Here is a 19,083-nt window from a genome sequence, read left to right as displayed (position 1 = left end):
GGAAATAGTCCGACATCGATGGACTCGACATCAACATGGGTTTTAAATTCTCAAATTGAAGCATCGGTCTTTGAATTTCTCCTTAACATTGTTCCAATGTTTTTAGAAAATAAAATCATGCATCAAAATCGCGAAAGTTCAATACTTTTATTTAATGCTGCTTTTAGATATATTTTAATTTACGAATTAATAAAAATGTAACGCTTAATTATTAATATGTTTAATATGGAAAATTAATGACTCGCGACAATATTAATCTTTCAGCAAAATTTTTTCAAGAAAGGAAAGATTAACTGCAAATTTGTTGCAGAGCTTACGCGATGTGGAATATATGCATTAGAGTCGAGACGTATTTAAGCGCACGATGCGAAGTATATAATATTTTTTCGGTTAGCATGAGAGTAGCAACGGTATTCGCGCGAGCAAGCCGCGTGTAATATCGGACGAACTATTTTTATACGAGGTATGGGATGTGCTCTCGAAAAACGCGGCGCGGTATTCTCCAAATTCCATGCAGGCGAATCATCGTTTTGACCGGCTATACGCTATAACATACACGAACCAACCGAATACTCCGTTTTCCGACGAGAATATCGGATGAAAAAATTTTCGTTCTCACGCGGAAGCCATTATCAATGTGTTATAAAAAATATAGATAAGATAATTTCTAAGAGATTTTGCAAATTTTAACTAAAAATCTTATAAGCGTTTTTACAAGATTGAATAATCCAGGAAGTTGATAAAAAAATTACTTTATCTTATATTCCATTTTAGCCTGAGAATATTACGTATATAGAATAACGTTTTTATATGGGATAACGTATTGACTATCGGAGCTACGATAAAAATGTTCCGTGTGCGGAGGTTTGAGGCTGTCTGTGAAAGCATTTGAGGCATACATGCGATCGAGGATCCCGCTTGATTGCGCAGAAGCCTAAACACGCTGCGCATTTTGTGCAGCGGGGACGAAAAAGTTCCCAGTCACGAAATGTCACACGTTCGATCCGTGACAAGAAACGTGACTTAAGTCAACTCTCTCTCTAATCGCCAGGAATTCCTCGAGGAAGAAATGCGCGCGTTCTACAGCAAGAAGCGAGTAAATCAGAAATTCCTTAGGCATATTTTATCCATCAGAAACTTTTGAAGCAAATATTTTGCTACGTCAAGAATAAAATTGAATTAATTCAGGTTTTATATCATAAACTTTGCTATAACACGATGAAAAGGGAAACGAGACGCAAATTGAGTAATAATTATGACTGGCAGTACGGTATGATATAATATTACACATATATGGTATGGTTCAATCTTCACGGATGAATTTATGATTAAAAATAAAAATGCTGCAAATCTGTTTCTAGTTTCTAATTCAATTCCGTGATGTAAACGGCATCCGAAGTGACGCAAAACTTTTTGCGGTCGCCGCGCAGGATGACTTCTGAATGCCTTTATCGTGTACTGCTAAAGTGAAACAAACATCGTCCTACACGCGCGTGTTTTCTCCCGCCATCAAGATCACGAAATATCGCGAACTATAATGCATTTCTCGAGGACGACTCGGTTACATTGTCACGCGAGTTGGTTTATTCCTTAACGCCTGATGTTTTCCGCAAAGAAAAAAATATATCACTGCAGACAGACGAATTATTTATCAACGGAACATTTGTTAAAATAAATTAGTCTCATCTTTATTTTCTTATTTGGCAATATAAAAATTCATATATTTATAGTTAAACGCACCGCGTGGTTTCGCGTGGCAATTTGTCAAGATTTCACGCGAGTCGCGAGAGGATCGTTTTGCGATTTTCCACGGTTATTCGGCAAGTGACATTATCGCGTTGCGCCGGGCGGCTGGCACCGCAGACATGCTCAAAATTTCCAATCCCCGAAGGCTGTTTCTCGAGTAATGACGAAGTGAGGATGGTCCAACGAGATAAACGCGAGCCGAATCGCTTCATTAACGAGCGAGTTGGAAGAAAGCCAACCGACTGCGTGCATCTATACATTTAACGCATGTAATATACAGGCGTGTTGCGCATATATTACACTACGTGTGACGTAATATACGGTGCGCGCGCGACCATAATAACGACAACGACGGTCGTGCAGGTAATTGCGGCCATCGTTAGAATGCTGTACCGCAAATGACTAAATAACAAATTTATGCTTTCTTGAAAACCTTGCATGACGGTCCCTCGAACGAGAACATGAGCGCTAATGGAACATCCATGCCTAGATTATAAGCCGCTATTAATTTCCAAAGTAGTTGGTTAATCGCTTCTTTAGCGTTTTTTCTTAAATAGATTTTCTAGTTTCAATTTAAGATTTCCCGGAAAAGAGTTGCACACAACATCTCGTATTTCGCAAGTATTTCGAAAGCACTTCTTAAGTGCTTCGTGCAGACATTTTAAAGAAAATGAGCAATATTTCTGCAAAGCATCCTTTCTCCGAGTTCCACAAATATGGTAAATCTCAATATCGAGCAGCGTTCACCCGGATGCGCCGCAATGTTGGCGTAATGTGCAGCTCGGAGAAAATCTCGGCGCTATACTCGATACTTTGAAGCGGTTTGCACGGGGGATAAGTGAAAATTACGGTCGTCCCCTCCCCCTTCAGGCGGGAAGGTCTTATCTGTTGTTACGGCCTAGTGGGCGAATGACGTGCCGTTCTGTCGTTATGACGACGCCGGCCGTTTCGGACGCGCCGCGGTGGGGCCTAATCACGCGTTTCGTCGAACATTACACTTACGTCAGCGCAATCTCGCGACGGGTATCAATTTCGTAGGCGACACGCTACCGCGAGCGCGCCGCGGGATAACCCGTGCCGTAAAAGCGCCGGGGAGTTCAGGCTCGTGTTCGACCTATGCAAATCCGACGGCCGTATGTATTTATGCGCGCTCATCCTTCGACCTCCGGCGCGCGCTGAACGAGCCTCCGAGAGCGCCGATCGATCTCTCTAGACGCCAATAATGTCAGTATCTCGCCGCCCTAAGAGCGTTATTATTTTTATATAATAAGTTCCCTTGTGCGATAACAAGTGTAACGATATAATGCGATAACAAATTATATTTCGAAATTACAACTCGAGAATTCACGCGTTTCGTCTCAGCTCTCCGCATTCGCAATGACAAGAAGACCACGACGAGCATGAAAAGCTTTGAAAAGTCCCAGAGTCTATAATTAAACCGCGCGCGCGCGCAACAACGTGTCACGCTCTCGACGCGCGCGCTTAACGAGCTCGAGTTTAACTCCACAATCCGCGCTGACGTCCGCTCATTTAATTAAAGCGACGAATTGTCGTTTAAACGCGCAATTTCCGCGGCGCGGGAAAAAGCGCGCTACGCTAAACGGCCGGCTAACCGCTCTAATCTGATGGGGCTCTGCTCAGACGGTGTGACATCGGCGTGTCATGTCACAGTCTCGTGACTCCGCCGGGCGACATCCGCACGACGCCCGGCCGCCCCGGGGGCCGTCGGGACCGTGGATCGCGCAATCCGCGCATCAAAGCCCCGGCGCGTGCGACACGCTATGTGCCGCCCACTTCGTGTCCCGTAATTGCCAGCGACAAAACGATCGGCGCGGCGGCGTAGTGCGCGCGCCATAACGTGACGACAAAACGCGTTCCGTCATGCCACCGGCAGAGACAAATAGAGAGAGAGAGAGAGCGCGATAGGGTGAAAGGGCGGAAGGGAAAGAGAGGGCGGACATGTCATGCCGACGAATTAAACCGCGGAGCGACGCCGGAGACGGTTGCGGAATTTCGCGCGTCATGTTTCATTACGCTCGCGAGGTCTGAGGACAATTTACGCCCGGCAAAAAACCGCTGCGCTCTCCCGCTTTCTTGTCCGCTCTCTTGCCCGTCGAGAGATACTCCAGTCGTTCGTCTAACACTTATTGCATTTTCTCTCCCCCGTTGTCATCTCGTCGCATACTCCGAGTTCAAATTCTTCAAGATAAGGTTTGTTTTGTCCGGGAAATATATATCATATTGGCGTTGTGATAAAACAAATGTGTGACTGTGTAAAATACGCATCGGATGTCATTAGCGGTTTATTGCGCTTATCAGTAATTCTACAAAGTACGCTCTACGTGGGTTATCATATGTTATCTTTTTTTTTTCTTTTTTTTATTCTATCTAAAAAAACTAGTTGAGTCTTGACTTTAATTAGTAAGCTTGTATTTTGATATAAAGACCATATCATACACATAGATTACAATTTTTTTCAAAACTCTATCAGTTTTACAAAAATCTAAAAAATACATATCGGATTACTGAATAAATACAATTTCTGAAAAAATATATATTTATCGTCTTATTTAATTGGTTTTTTATTGATCGATGTGTATTTAATTTAAATATATTACATTTTATACGTAAAAATATTATCATTATTCAACATGTCAAGAGTCAACCAGTCATACATTCGGCAATTTTATTTAATAAATGTCGCAACACGCGTATATTCTGTTGCTGCGTAAATACGTTTTATCTCACATATGTAAGTCGACACGCAGTTACGCCAGAGTCTCAGCAGCGTGGCTCTGCGTTTCGATGCAATCACTCGCGGGAAAAACGCTGGAAAATAGACAGGTTGACGCGTCACGCCGCGGAACATTATAATTATTATCAGCGACTCGAAGGCGTATGAGAAAATTCTTAGCGCCGGCATCGAGCACGCTTTGCCTCGTCATCTACACGAGCACTGTAATCGGAGTACTCGCATTTGTGCGCATCGCGCTTTGTACGCTGCGTAGAAAAATTCTTGCGTAGCATCATGAAAAGCACTCGGTCGATCCCGCGGTACACGAATTGCGAGAATGAGAACTCGTGTTGAAATATTAACGGGATTTCTGCAACGGCGATTACGTCTTGTGCTGATTATTAATTGCGATTCACACGCAGAGAGAGTTTCTATATTTCTTTCAGTGACGGATTATGCATTTATATGTATACATATATGGAAATTTTATAAATTATACATTCTTTCGTTAAAATAGTCGATTCACAATATTTTCTCTTAAGAAACCATTTTCTTCTCCTATTTTCATTAATTTTCTTCTATCACTTTCTCTCTTTTGTCTACCTTCTTTTTAAAGAATTCTTGAATTTTAGAATATATAATTAACAATTTTCTTCAATTTTCTTCTTTATTAAAGAATAAAGAATATTCCGTTTCTCCGTTTCTTCTTGCAAATAATCCTAAATTTACCACAAAACTTACTAATAAATGTTTCCTTACAATTGATTATACACATTCAATGTTGAACCGAGAAAATGCGCTTGAAAGCGGTCTGAAGCAACCACCCTATGCGCGTAATTGCAGGTCGCCATTTTTCCAAAGAAAGGAGGGACCGGCGATGACTGACTCCTGTCAACGACCTATCGACTAAAAGTGCATTATACATTATATCGTCCCCTTCGGCCGTCACGTAGCGGTCTCTTAAATAAGAAATACGTTAATATTGTGGCGAGCAAGGAAACGCCGATGGCAACGGCGACTCGCGGTGGGGAAAAGTCGTTGGCATTTCTCCCTCGCGTCTTTATTTGCCATTTCGTAGAATAATGTTCCGCATGCGTCGCCAGTACGCATGTCGCGCAGACAGTTCCAAGACACTTAAAGGAAATCGTGAATATCTATTTGTACTCTAGACATGATATGTCGGAGGAAATGGCGTCGGGGAGACTTTCCATTCCGCATGAAATTTAATATTTCCATTGAAATATTTGCACTGCATTGTGCGTTGATATTTTGAAAGCGCTGCGATAACTGATACATTGTTTTTAAATTAATTTGCGGCCGACATAAATGCGGGCAAAAATTGCCAAAGTAACTGAAGTCGAAATATCACAGCAGACGATCATTATGTTTTTTATTCTGTCGCAACATAATTAAAGGAAAAAAAAAATGTTGAGCTAACGCAATTTTTCTTTTTCTTTTTCTCATCAGCAAACCCTTCGAACGTGAAACGAATTTCTGAAAAAAATCGCGACTGGACGTTCAAGGGCGACAAGAATCTGAGATTAACGCGAGGCGAGGTAAGGTATTTACATTTCTCTCTCTTTCTCTCGGATGTATACTTGGTAACTAATTGCAAGCGTATACGGGGTGGGCGTGTACGACGCGCACGCATCTCGTGTAACGAACACCGAGGACGTTCCTTCGCGACCGTCGCTCCTGCCGTTTTTAAAGATGTCAGCCGCCGGTTCCCCGGTTCTCAATTAATTGCGCACACGAATTATGCGCGCGGACAATGCTATCGGGAATCTCGCGAAACCCCTGTGGGGCACGACGCGACCACACGCAGCACGCATTAATTCCTCTATTACGGGCATTGTGGCCTGCGTATTATCTACCCTACCCGACGTACGCGCCGTTATTGCGTTACACCGTGTATACGCCCACAGACGCGGCACTGCGTGTCCGAATTCGTGATCGTTATTGTAATCTCTTGCCGTTAACGAGATTTACTAATTAAAAAAATAAAATTTAAGACAGAAAAGAATGAAAAATTTCAAAGCAACTTTTTTCCTACGCATTTATTTACTCGCCAAAAGTTTTAGGAAAATTATTTTTTTTTCTGCATGAATACGTTTCAATCATTTCGTTTGTTTCAAAAGAAAAGGGATAATTGCGATGCATCGACAACGCGGTGTACACGTTACCGAATCACCTGCAGTGACCGGTACACTGCAATTTCGGCTATTATTGCGGGAGTCATTTTACGACACAATGGTGGAAAATCCGCTCGTAACCCATACCAATGCGATATTACGAGCGCCCATGGTCCATCATGAATAACACCGCGCTACGATGTTGTCGAGTATCGAACTGATGCGACGTCATTGTAACCCCGCCGCTAACGAGCCGGCCTCATTGTTATCTCATCGAGTTTCCCGATAACCACGTGATCTCAATAGGCGCGCGCTACCCTCAAAGCTCCGTTTCGTTGATTCCGCGGGCGCAGCTGATTCGGCGGCGGCACGTATATTAACGAACGTCGGGATTCTTGACGTGGATATATCGAAAACAAAATACATTTTTATTCAAGCAAAAATGCAATCATACGCGTGTCACGATCCGACGTGTGTATTATTCTTCACATTTTTTAGATACTTGTATTTAATCTCCGTACATAAGAATTTCAAAATCTATTTTTTGACCAATCAATTCGATTTCTAACTTATGAATTTAATAGTTTCGAATTTTCGGTGCAATAATTCGGTCTAATCTAATAATTCGGTCAAGTGCGACGAGTTATACTTCTCGCAAGATCCAAATCGTCATGTACGGGAAATGTAGACAATTATATGAATGCTGACTACCTGTTGAGAGACCGACCGCGGGCGGGAGAGGAGAACCCAATTAAAGCATCGAACGCGTCCTAATTAACTCCTCAATTACACGGTTCCCCTCTGATTTTGGCAAACAAAGAAGGCGGGCCGAGAGCAGGGTCACCCGCTCTCTGCCGCCCTCGACAAATTTCTCCTCTCCCCTTCGCCCCCTTTGGACCTCACGCTTCAAGGCTTGCCATGTTCCACCCCACGCCGGGTGCCTCTCCGTACGTCGCCCCCCCCCCCCTCCGACCCCCCTGGGGCTCTAGGTACACATTATAATTGCGCATATTAAAATGGCGTCACGACTGCGCCAGCCATCCATCCATCTAGCCAGCCAGCCGGCAAGCCAGCCATCTTTAATCAATAATGGAGCATCAGGGACCATGACAACAGATACCCCTTTCCCGGGGTTTCCGTCTCGTGGACCCTCCCCTTCCCTCCTTTCCTCAGCTTCCACCCCTAGGCAAGAGTTGGCAGTCTTCCTTCCTCGGGCTCGGATATAACCGCGTCGTGTTACGTCCCTCGGCCACCCCGTCGCCCCTGCGCGTCTATCGACCCCGAAAGTCCGTGTAACTTGACGAAATGATCTCGTCTTGAATGTCGTCGTAGGGAGGAGAACTCTCGGCATAACACGCCGTCTAGCGCACACGGAGCCTGTCTCGCTGTCGGTTTTCAAACGCTAGTAGATCGTTTCGAGCATTAACCTCCCTTCTTCTGACAACTTCCCTGAGAACGTGCATAGCTTCTCCAACTCCTCTATTTTCTTTGGAAAAGCAACAATGCGAATTACCCGTTTATATCTCCCCCACGGACTTGGCCGCAAGAGGAGCGCTCGATTATTTACTAGCCGAGAAGGCAATGGGCGAATTAACTTTGTAGAAAATGATCGCGGAGTGGAGAAGAGGAGGGTCCGTCGTACCTCGCGTGCGCGAAAAAAGAAACATCAACGTCGCGCGTTCGCCAATGAAACACCGGGTAACAGTCGATTCCGCTGTATTACCGTAATAAAGCAATGTAAATACACGAGGAGGGACACACGGGTACGCGCAGGCAGGCCGATCGAGGAGCGAAGAAACCCGGTGCGCGCGGTGGAGAGGAGCTTTCCAAGCGGAACGATGCGCGGCGGGCACGTGCGAAACGTACACGCGTTTCCTTCGCACGCACCGCGCCGTACGGCGCCGAGTGTATATATGTCGCGTGCTATGGCCGCTCTCTCTCTCGCGTGTAACGTTCACGGCCATCGATCGGCCGTCGTACGCACCTGTCAACGTGTCATTATACGTCCGGTACTTCTGTTTTGTGCGCCGTGACACTCGTGAAAATGACGGTCTCGGCTGACGGCACGGGGATGTATTACACGGCCTATTCACGCGACGCTAATAATGGCCGGGATTGTAATAGAGAGCCGCGTATTTCGCCGTAGGCCGGATTCAATCTGTTGTTGCGCCATTTAAGGCCCACTTTCGCCCGTCATTGTTGCTCACCGTACATACGCCATCGTGACAGCGAGCGTCGTGGCTCAAGAAAGACCGAAAATTAAACGTCATCTCATCGAGCGTGATTTTGCATTGTTAGCTTATCGAGTAATCAAGCATCGGCAGATTCAAACAATTTTCTAAGTGAAGTATACATAACAAGGCTGTTTTATTTAAAAAAAAGTATAATCTACGTCTCACAAAATATTCCACTTGCGTTCTGCAATATTTTTGTACCTATATTTTTCACGTATTTCAAATATTTAAAGTTACTATAGTCGAATAATTTTCGTGCTACGCAACACTTAATAAAATCAACAATCAACGTCTCGAAGCTAAATGAAGAACGACTTGTTTTTGCGCACTTTCCTTCTTCTACTTCTAAATCGCGGCAACGACGACGTCGGCCGTTCTCTTTGCGAGCTATCGAAAATAATACGCCGAGTATCCAGCGGCGATGCGGTCGAACGAGTCAATCGGATGAATCCAGCGGCGCGGCTCGCGCGCCAGGCGGGGGATACGAAATTAATAGTGTCTATGCGCGGGAACAAGACGAGAGCGAGGGCATTATCGTCCCTCGTTTGGGCATTGGGAGCGTGTAAAGGCATGATGCAGAGCCGAAGCGGCCGCGGTCCGGCTCAAAGCGACGATCTACCATTGCCGGACACGCCAGGGGCGCAACAGCTTGATACATCGTTACACGCTGTTCCTTCCATGTGCCCTTCTGCAATATCTCCCTCCCTCCTCTCCCTTCTCTCTCGCTGTCTCCGTCTACCCTAACCACCGTTGCCTCCATCCCGCTGTCCCGTTCCCTTGTATCGGCGCACTGTTGTTCCCCTCGACACCCCCTGCTCGAACTAAACCCAAAGCCGACGCCGACGCGGCGCTCTAATACGATCTCACGATCGACGGCACCGTGCGAGCCGTAAAGCTCGGTTTACACCGAGGAAAGGCAACCGCCTACGCGGGTCTTTAAATCGCACCGCGTCGGTGTATCGCCGGTGCAGCATGTAAAAGCATGCTTGCGTTATCCACTTTGCGTCGAAATCGAGCTAAACAGCCAAGAGATTCATTTAACTCTAAACACACAATAATCTTTCCCTTTTTTTTTTGAAATAATACGCGAGCGCAAGCATTGTGTTTCTTTCAAGAATTGAAAATATCATTTTTTGCTATCTTTTTATTTTATCTTCTGTGTGGAGTATTGTGCAATTTTTTTTTATCTTTCAATTGTGATTCGTAAAATTATTATAATTATGTAATACCGAATTGCACACGTAGAAGAATGGCAGCGAAGAATGCCGTGCACGTAGAACCGGTTGCCGAAGAACGCGTACCTCCGTCGGACGGTAGTCGCGAGGCGCGAGAAATTACGAGAGGCAGAGAGACGGAGAAAACACGCGAGCGGAACGGTGACACGGGCACGTATCCAGGAAATATACGAGACAGGGAGCGACTGCCGTGAAGTTAAAGGCGATCGTACACGGAACCATCCGCGAGTTTCTCTCGTGTCCCTTTCACAATATACGCGGATTCAGGCTCACAGTAGGTTGCAGAAAGTGAGAAGGAAAAGGAATCTGAAATATCTGAACGAAAAATTGTTATACTCTTAGCATTAAATCGCGCATTTTATATACTTTTCTGAGTTCCAATTTATTTAGTCATTTAAGAAAACATTTTTATTAATTATAATAATAAATTATTTTCACTAATTAACGTATATTTCGCAAGACTCGTATTTGTTTAAAAAGTGAAATTAATAAAAGAGTCGACTTCAACTTGAAAGAGATACAAAATGTTGTATGTTACAATCTATAATAAATTAAAAGGATCTGTAAAAGGAATACATTACACGCGGTTTACATCAGCCATCAATCTCGATGATTTAAAAGCGCGCTTGAGGAGCGAACTGTGGACAGGAAATTACAAATCCAGGCATCGAGCAACAGAGATGTAGCTGATAGAATACCTCGCTAAGCCCGGGGTCAAGACGGAGCACGCGCGCGGAGTTATGTGAACACGACTTAAAGCGCCTAGGGTCGCAGGGACATCGAAGACGTGCCGCTGTTCGCTGCTTTATGGAGGCATCAATTACTTTAATATTCGCGGCCACAACACCCCGGTGCAGGCGTGCACACGCGCCACATAGTCAGCGCGCTATTGCGGGTCGCGGTAGGTGTCAGCGGTCGTAAAGTCAGCGCGGTGGCCGAATGGTGCCTTTGAGTACCCTTGATACCTTCGTAGTGCAACGGCGCGGTCGCGGAACACCGGTCGAATTATAATAATATTTATTGTAAAAGAAAGAGAAAGAGTGTGTGCAAGTGTATAACATTTCATGTGATGTAAGCGTAAAAAGTTGAACGCTCGTTTGCATTATTTTTAACTTTACGGCAGTCGGCACAGCACGGAAAGGAGGTGATCAAGAGATCACATTCGAATTTACATATTAATGTGATTACAAGATTCGATGTGATCAAAACACGCCAAAAATGAAAGAGAGGTTTCGCTTAAACGAATCCCGGGAAAAGAGTGCGTGTCCTGACGTTAACACGGCTGCGATGAAACGGATCTCAGGCAAGGCGATTACCGATTCACAGCAATCATCGATGTAATTGCAACGTACGACTCCGTCTAAGAGTGGAACGATGATGAATGGGTGTCGTTGAATGGCGGAAGAGAAAAGAGATCGCTCTCGAAATTGCGAAAGCCGGGGAACGGTGCTCTAATGCAAATTGCGACGGCGACGGTGCTTAATCGATTGATCGAGCGTGTATTCCGAGCACAAGACTGGCCGCTCATTGAAGCGACGTCGAGTGGTGTCGTCGGGGTCGGTCAATAAGAAGCATATCTATCTCCTCCGAGCGGCGTCAATTACTTTAATGGCAGCGATCATAATGCCGACGATAGCTGAACGCTTGCGAGCAGTGTCAGCGCTCATAAAACGTAGTGGTGGCCAATAAACGGCCGTTCCCATGTCTCTTTGCAACGTAATCGCGAGGTCGTGTATCGCGACGCGATTAAACAGACTGCTTGAGGTCGCGTGTATTATGCAAATAGAGTTAAAGAGGTACATCGTCGAAATATAGAAAATATTTAGCAGATGATAAAAATGCAACACATCGAGCGTGAAAGTGCAAAATATGATAATTGCAAGTCTAAACTTTTAGAATTTTTTACACAAAAAAATTCTAATCTTTATATACAATTAAAAAAAGCCTTACTTATTATTAAATTAATGAATAAAACTGTTTCACCTTTTCCCGAAGAAATGCGGTAATTTTATTTTCTTTGCGACATTATAAATTTTATTGTTTCGTAATTACATTACGAACTTTTACGCCGTAGACTTGCAATTATCATATTTTTGCATTTTTATAAATGATATTTACCAGTTAGAAGCTTTATTCAATTACGCCTCCGGCAATGCACCGTGATTTCACTGAATGTACCGACGTATTCACAATACTTACATTGCTGGGAGCAATTACTAATGATAAATAATGCTAATCAAAGCCAATCAAAGCATCAGGCATGTCATAGAGATGCGCGGGTACAAGATAATAAGCACGTGACAGTAAATGTCAACTAAAGACGTTTCGTAACACACGAATATTTACGCATACAAATTTATTGTCTATTTTGAAACGTTACCTCATTTTCTTTCAGATCTTTGATTAGATATCTGTGAGCAGCTAGTAGTTACATTCAGACCTGCATTTTAGAATTCTTGTATCTGACAATTTTTAACTATACATATACAAAGGTCAAGACAATATAACAAACAAATATATTGGTGCTAATATTTATTTTATTTAATTAGAAGAACGCATATAACATATAAATTCAAATTGCTTAAATTCAATTTGCTCGAAAAGATATCTATCTTTTCCGCCATGGTTTATCATCGACGGCATGACACGCATCGGCCATCGAACTAGGAAACATTTTGCGTTTGCCAACGCGATGGAGAGCAATTCGAAGCGAGTCTCGTGAGAAACTCTTCCCAACCATCCATTATCGGTGTCGCTGACGAATGCAACGTTGCTAGAATGCCCCTCCGGCTTGCGTTAAGTATTAACAACATAATGCACTCTTCTCGCGGGTCTTGCATCGCGCTTAAAAACGCGCAGACGCGCCATGAGATATCAATGCACTCTGTTAATTGCGGGGTAAAAATCGTACGGTATATTTCCCGCCCGACTGCACGGCGCTCGTGACATTTACGAGATCTCGTCGCGATCGACGATATTGCGGCGCAGGAATACGGTATTATGTAACTTGGGGAAAAGATCTCCGCTGCTGTGCGATAAAGAATTTGCGCGTATCGTTCTCTGTTGGTTTATGCCGACAGGTTCAGTTGAAAATACGCGGTTCCCTCAGTCGGCCGCGGCACGCGAGCAGAACTTAATTAAGCCGCTTCTAGGTCGTGCGAGAGCGAAAGATTATAGGAGCACGATTACGAATGAGAAACGCGATATCGCGTTACGGTCGACCGGTTAAAAATTATCGGCCTTTTGCCTACGTAAGCATTTTATGCAGAGAAAGAAACTTTCGAAGAAGTATCTCGTCGACACGATACTGCGCGTTCAGCTCCGACTGACGCGTGGCCGATATGTAGCAAAAAGTGGATCATCGCGCGGCCACATGTTGGATCGAAGCGAAGCGCTTTGTGCCGATATCGGTGTTGAAAAGATGTATCGGTGCTTTACTTCGTATCAATCCATCAAAGTGTTGAAAAAAAGTAATGAAAAAAAATAGTAAAAAACCGATTAAAATATACATTTGCAATTATTAGTGTATCCAATTGTAAAAATTATTTCTTTTCCAAACGATCAAAAGTTAATCGTTTGATTATTTTACGAATTCTACGAATTTATTGCACGGAGTGGATTAATTCATCAAAATTTTTGCTGATTGGCAATATTAATCAAAGCTAGAGACCGAGTACGATTTTGAAATCCATCTTTCGACACAATATCGCTATTGTCCATATTTCTACTAAAGAACGGGATATCAGCCGTCGACAGCCGCACGACAGGACGCGTGCGCGCCGAAACCGCAGGCCCGCAGCCGCACGCTAATTATTTATTCTTTGTTATGCCCTTCTTCGGACGTGGGGTGACGGATTCCCTCCCTCTGGTCATGGTGTGCGATTCGTCCGATCTCCACGATCGTTTACGGTTCCATCCGTGCGGCCGAGATTGATCGCATTTTTCTCGATTTTATAATAACGTATTAAAATGTTAAATGAGTGTGCTCCAATTTTCTCCCGATGAAAGAGATGTCGAAGTGCAAAAAACGGTTTGTACATCGAAGCTCTATACTTTACGCGTTGCATTTTATATTGGAATTACTTTCGCGTGTTCAATAACGCGTCACAAGTCCAAAGAAAGATGAAAAGAGGCGGCGATTCAAAAGGCCACCGCTACAAATGAAACGGATGCCCGTTAACCGTCGAAGGCAGACGAGTTAAATACCCGCTATTAATTATTCATGCGTTGCGGAGTGACAAATGCGTGATTGCGTCCGGCAATCGGCGATGTGCAGACTCGTGTCGCGTCTCATGTCATTGGGATGCCGTGAGTTTTACGATAACTACGTAGCAACTACGGACGCGCTTTTTATTGCGCGTCATTATCGTTAAATGGATGCTCATGCATAAAGACGAACGTGCACGCGGAATAAAAATCCATGTGAACATTGCAAGGTAAAATGCAGTTACATATATATATATCGAAGTTCCCGCGTTTCGCAGGCGGTACTTAAACGGCTTTATGATGCAGAAAACTCGAGCGCCGAGTAGCATTCCGAGGAGATTCCCCGGGCCTTCGTTATGGAACGCAGGGGCCTGTAACGCGCTCGTGAGCGGGGCCCGGTGGCGAACAACAAACGCCGTTGTCTAGCGTGTTTGCCGATGATGAAAAGCGTGGCCGCGCCCGACGACGGCTCGTTTCCTCGACGATACGAGACGAATCGGCGTGCGGGGACCCCTGGGCCCGGGCCCACGCCGCTGCCGCAGCGCCATGTGTTGCGCTCAATTGGACGCCCTTCAGGTAGAAAAACGCATCGGCGTGTCCGGCTCGCGCACGCATCTGGCGAGCGGAACCGCTTCGGGGCGTCCGCGGGGCCCCTCCGACACGGAGGCGTGCATACGTATTCCTTTCTTCTCCTCGCGGTTCCACTTCCCAACATTGGGCCTTTCGCCGCGCCCCTGCCCGGTCATTTTTATTTCCATTTATGTTACGTCCGCAACGCGGTCGCGCGACGTTATTCGCAAATTGACGCGGTTTCGCGTTTAAGTGATGTATAGACGCGTCGGCAGGTTATACTTAACGATCAATATGCGACGACAAACGCAAAAACGCAGTCGCTTAAACTGCACGATCTGCATCTGTGTGCCACGCGACGTCACGGATGAGCTAGCCCGTGCGAGAGCGGATGCTCCGCTCTTCGTGATTTCTTACGCGAGTTTTTATATCCACACGCAGAATATTTTACGTGTCACAGCAGCGGGTTTTATGCTTTATATGTTTCCCTTCGTAACAAATGACTGTATAAATATTTATATAGTAGAATATAAACATAATCGCCTACACGTTAGAGAATTTTTTGTATCAGTTACATATCCATCAAAAATAATTGGATAAATATTTGTTATTGAAGCAAAAAGAATCTCACCACTACAAAGGCATTCGCGGCAAATCTAAACATGACAAACGTTACATCGTATTTTAGCGTTATTCTTATCATTATTTAATTTTTTTTTTATTTCTCGTGATTTTGTCGGCTAATACACATTACGTGACTCTAGATTATACGTGTAGACACACGTTTACTTGATAATGTCATCACACGCAGTGGCAGGTAGAATAACGCAGTTTTTTTGCATGTGTAAGAAGTGATTCCAGTGAAAATTACTCGATAATATTTTATCCAGGCTACTTATTAAACTAGTTTTTTCTTGCATATAATATTATGAAACTGTCTATAATTGCATTGACCGATGACTGCATTAACATATATTATACATAAAGGAAAAATGCCATTATGAAACGATTGTTAGTTATTATAGATATCATTTTATAGATAATATACAACAATTAAGGTTTACATGATTCGATGTTGAAACAAATAAAATATAATAATATTATATAATATAATATAATGGTAATTATTAAAAAAAATGACATACATTGGACATTGCAATCATTAACGATAATAATAATAATAATAATAATTTAACTATCTTCATTTAACTATCTTCTAATAATTTAATTATTTCGAAAAGAATAATTTTTTTCTAGAAACAATAGGTCAGATTAAATCGTATTCTCAGAAATAAATCGGCATCGAAATACGCGACAAACGGCAAAGAAAATGAGAAATGTCCCACGCTATCGCGACACCGATCATCTTGCTGACTGCGAGCTCGCAGGTGCACGACTTCCCGGTCGCGAAATTTATAGACTGATTCGCGCCCTCGGGTCTCACCGCGTGTTCGCGTCGTAAGATCGGGAGCGCAAAGGAAAACGGAGCCGAAGGGATCGGCATCGATTCAATGTCCTTATTTGTTGCGGGCATACGTTACGGAACGTTATCTCGATACAGGTGCGTACTAGCGGAAGATGAACGCGGTCGTTATGCGGGACGAAACGGTATGCAGATGAGAGTTGCAGCGACCGCGGAGCACTTTCGGCCCGGATGCGGCGAGCGCGACGATAACTCGTGCGTGTTCGGTCGCACCTAGCCGGTCGCCCCGTTTTGGAACGATCGCCGATGACGCCGATTACAGAGTACCTGAACATGCGTTTCTGGAGCACCGCGAATCGTCTTATTACGATACATTCGGATGCATTCAATTAGAGTAGAATGAAGAGCTCCATACAGGAAGCAGGTGGTTTTATTATCATTAAAATCAAATATCTTCAAAATTTTAATTTAAAAGAATGCATTACGTAGATAAATTATCGTGATTATGAGTTTTATCGAAAATAGTCACAGATTTTATAATAAAATTGAATTAAAAGACAGAACTGTTGGGAGCAAAACAATATTTATTACAAATTTTTAATTTACATTAGTCTCCTTTATTAAATATACTGCGTAATAATTATGTTTTCAGTTAAATTACTGCTGAAATAAATTTAGTTGTAGTTAATTAAAAGACTAAAGTTCGCCGATCTTTATATATAACAGTTCACAAACAAAAATCGATAAACAGGAAAAATTGATTGATATAATAAATGTATATCGAGGTTGAAAACAAATGCATAAAAAATACGATAATGATATGGTAAGATATGGGTGTAGATTAAGACTGGCAAGCAGGTACTTCTCATCGAACATTTTCACCGCGTTATACCCAAAGCTAATGCATTTCTCATACTTTCAGCGAGCGTACAAACGATAGATTTCTCGCGGTGAGTGAGTCACGCCTAAGCGATCGACGCCGATCCACGCGATCGTTGTACGATAAGGTCGTGCGCGCGTAGAAACTCTTTAGATCTTTCACATGTCTTTTTTACAAATACATCGAATCGAATAACAAGTAGAAACAAAACACGAATCCATTCGGAATCGGCTGTTACGTCCGAAATCTGTCGGTTTTCACGAAGCCACCAGTTGAATCATTCTCGCGTCATAAATTTGGAAACGCGACGAAAGTGCCATAAAACGAAAGAATCGAGCGAGGTGGCACGCGCACGCTAGCTAATCCCCAGCTCTCGTCGAAAATTGCGAGGCGAAATCGGCAAGTTCGACGAGCTAATCGTCGCCCCGTAAATTAATGCGGCCGCTCGACTGAAATTTCGAACGATATTTATTCCCGGCTCGCTCGCTTTCCGACCGGTGATAAATTATAAGAAGCGGCGGATTACGTCATAATGGACGCCGAGCACGCGCATCTGTTTTACGAGCGCGGCGTTACGGTAATCGTCGAGCGAGCCGACCTATCCGCCATCGCCGCCCGTGTTTCCCGCTTATAAATCGGCTGAACTCTCCGTAAGGTCCGGTATCACTTCAAGAGCCGAAAAAGGGGACAGGGGGAGGGATCGCCCTCTCGAGAGACGACGAGAGGGTGCGCGGAGTTCTCCCCTGAGGGGCAGAAACGCGGCCGCGGTACGTGTAATCACTGTAATTTCGGCCGGGGCACAATTTTTGGCCGGACGATCGCGACGTCTCGTCCGATTTCATTAACCCTTCATTTCGGCACGGCAATTTCAATTGAAGTCCCGTACAATGTCTTACGGAAGTAAAGCGTATCGTGGGAAGTGAGTGCTGGTAAGATATCACCTTTAACTTTTTTTTCCGTTCTAATACTAAGAATGCAATAAAATTGCATCAAAGCAGATTTTTATTGTGCTTTAATTTTGGGTAAATAACTTTCATTGTTATTTTATATAGCGCTCTCACACATACGTCATCAAGCAAAATAAAATTAAAAAATCAGGTATTTATTTAATATTAAAATACGGCTGAAAAAATATCGACTCTGACATGTGATTTTAGAGGTTTTATTAAAAATATTTTTAAAATTAATTTTGGAATAAATATATCAATATACATAGGATGTGCCAGATGTAACGCCGATTGGCTATCATAGGCTTGAAAAGAGTTAATGCCGGCGCACCCCCACGGTGCTCTTTATGAATCGTACAACGATAACAAGGCGTGACGAGCTAATTGTGGCAGATTCCATATTACATAGCACTTTCTTACCCTTTGACGTACACTTTTTCTTGAAAGCACCCTTTTTCTGCGCATTGTATGCCATGACTTTCTCAGCGACGTGACTTTCAATCGGGGAAAATATTGCCACTCTAAAGACCGAATTTTCAAGACAAATCCAGTGCAAAGTCGGGATTTTAAACAATTCAAATGAAAAAAATAGCAAATTATTTTTTATTATATAAAAGTCATTTAAGATATAAAATTCACTTCCTTGAGCCATACGAGAATAATATAATTCCATAGCTTACACACACACAATCAACTTATATAATGTACAGTTTTTATAATTCATAATCAGTATTTGAAATTTATTAGTGATAAAAATTTAACAAACGATATATATATACGTAGTTTCTATTTTATTACATAATAGTCTTAGGTCATAATTTTTTCTCTTATTAGTAGGTTTGAAATTTTGATAAAGCTGATAGAAAGCGAGTAAGATTTGGATTCAAGCGTTTTTATGTGCATTAATACGTGTTAATTCACAATTCACAGAAAGTATTACACGTTTTAACTTGTTTCATTTATACTGAATGTGTTG

General features: G+C 43.3%; 1 protein-coding gene and 1 long non-coding RNA gene across 5 annotated transcripts in view; one reads left to right on the top strand and one right to left on the bottom strand.

The window, feature by feature from the left end:
- disco-r (disco-related) overlaps positions 1 to 19,083 on the bottom strand; it is a 378,404-nt gene that overhangs the window by 221,150 nt on the left and 138,171 nt on the right. The window lies entirely within an intron of this gene.
- LOC137000337 (uncharacterized) overlaps positions 1 to 19,083 on the top strand; it is a 126,324-nt gene that overhangs the window by 54,609 nt on the left and 52,632 nt on the right. For both annotated transcript variants that reach the window (XR_010890595.1, XR_010890596.1), the window contains exon 5: positions 5,948 to 6,036. This is a non-coding gene — a long non-coding RNA (uncharacterized lncRNA). The remainder of the gene's footprint in view (positions 1 to 5,947; positions 6,037 to 19,083) is intronic.

Source organism: Linepithema humile, chromosome 6, assembly GCF_040581485.1.
Source record: "Linepithema humile isolate Giens D197 chromosome 6, Lhum_UNIL_v1.0, whole genome shotgun sequence".
NCBI classification, from domain to species: domain Eukaryota; kingdom Metazoa; phylum Arthropoda; class Insecta; order Hymenoptera; family Formicidae; genus Linepithema; species Linepithema humile.
The sequence above is the reverse complement of the archived record's forward strand: the minus strand, read 5'-3'. Positions and strand labels throughout refer to the sequence as shown.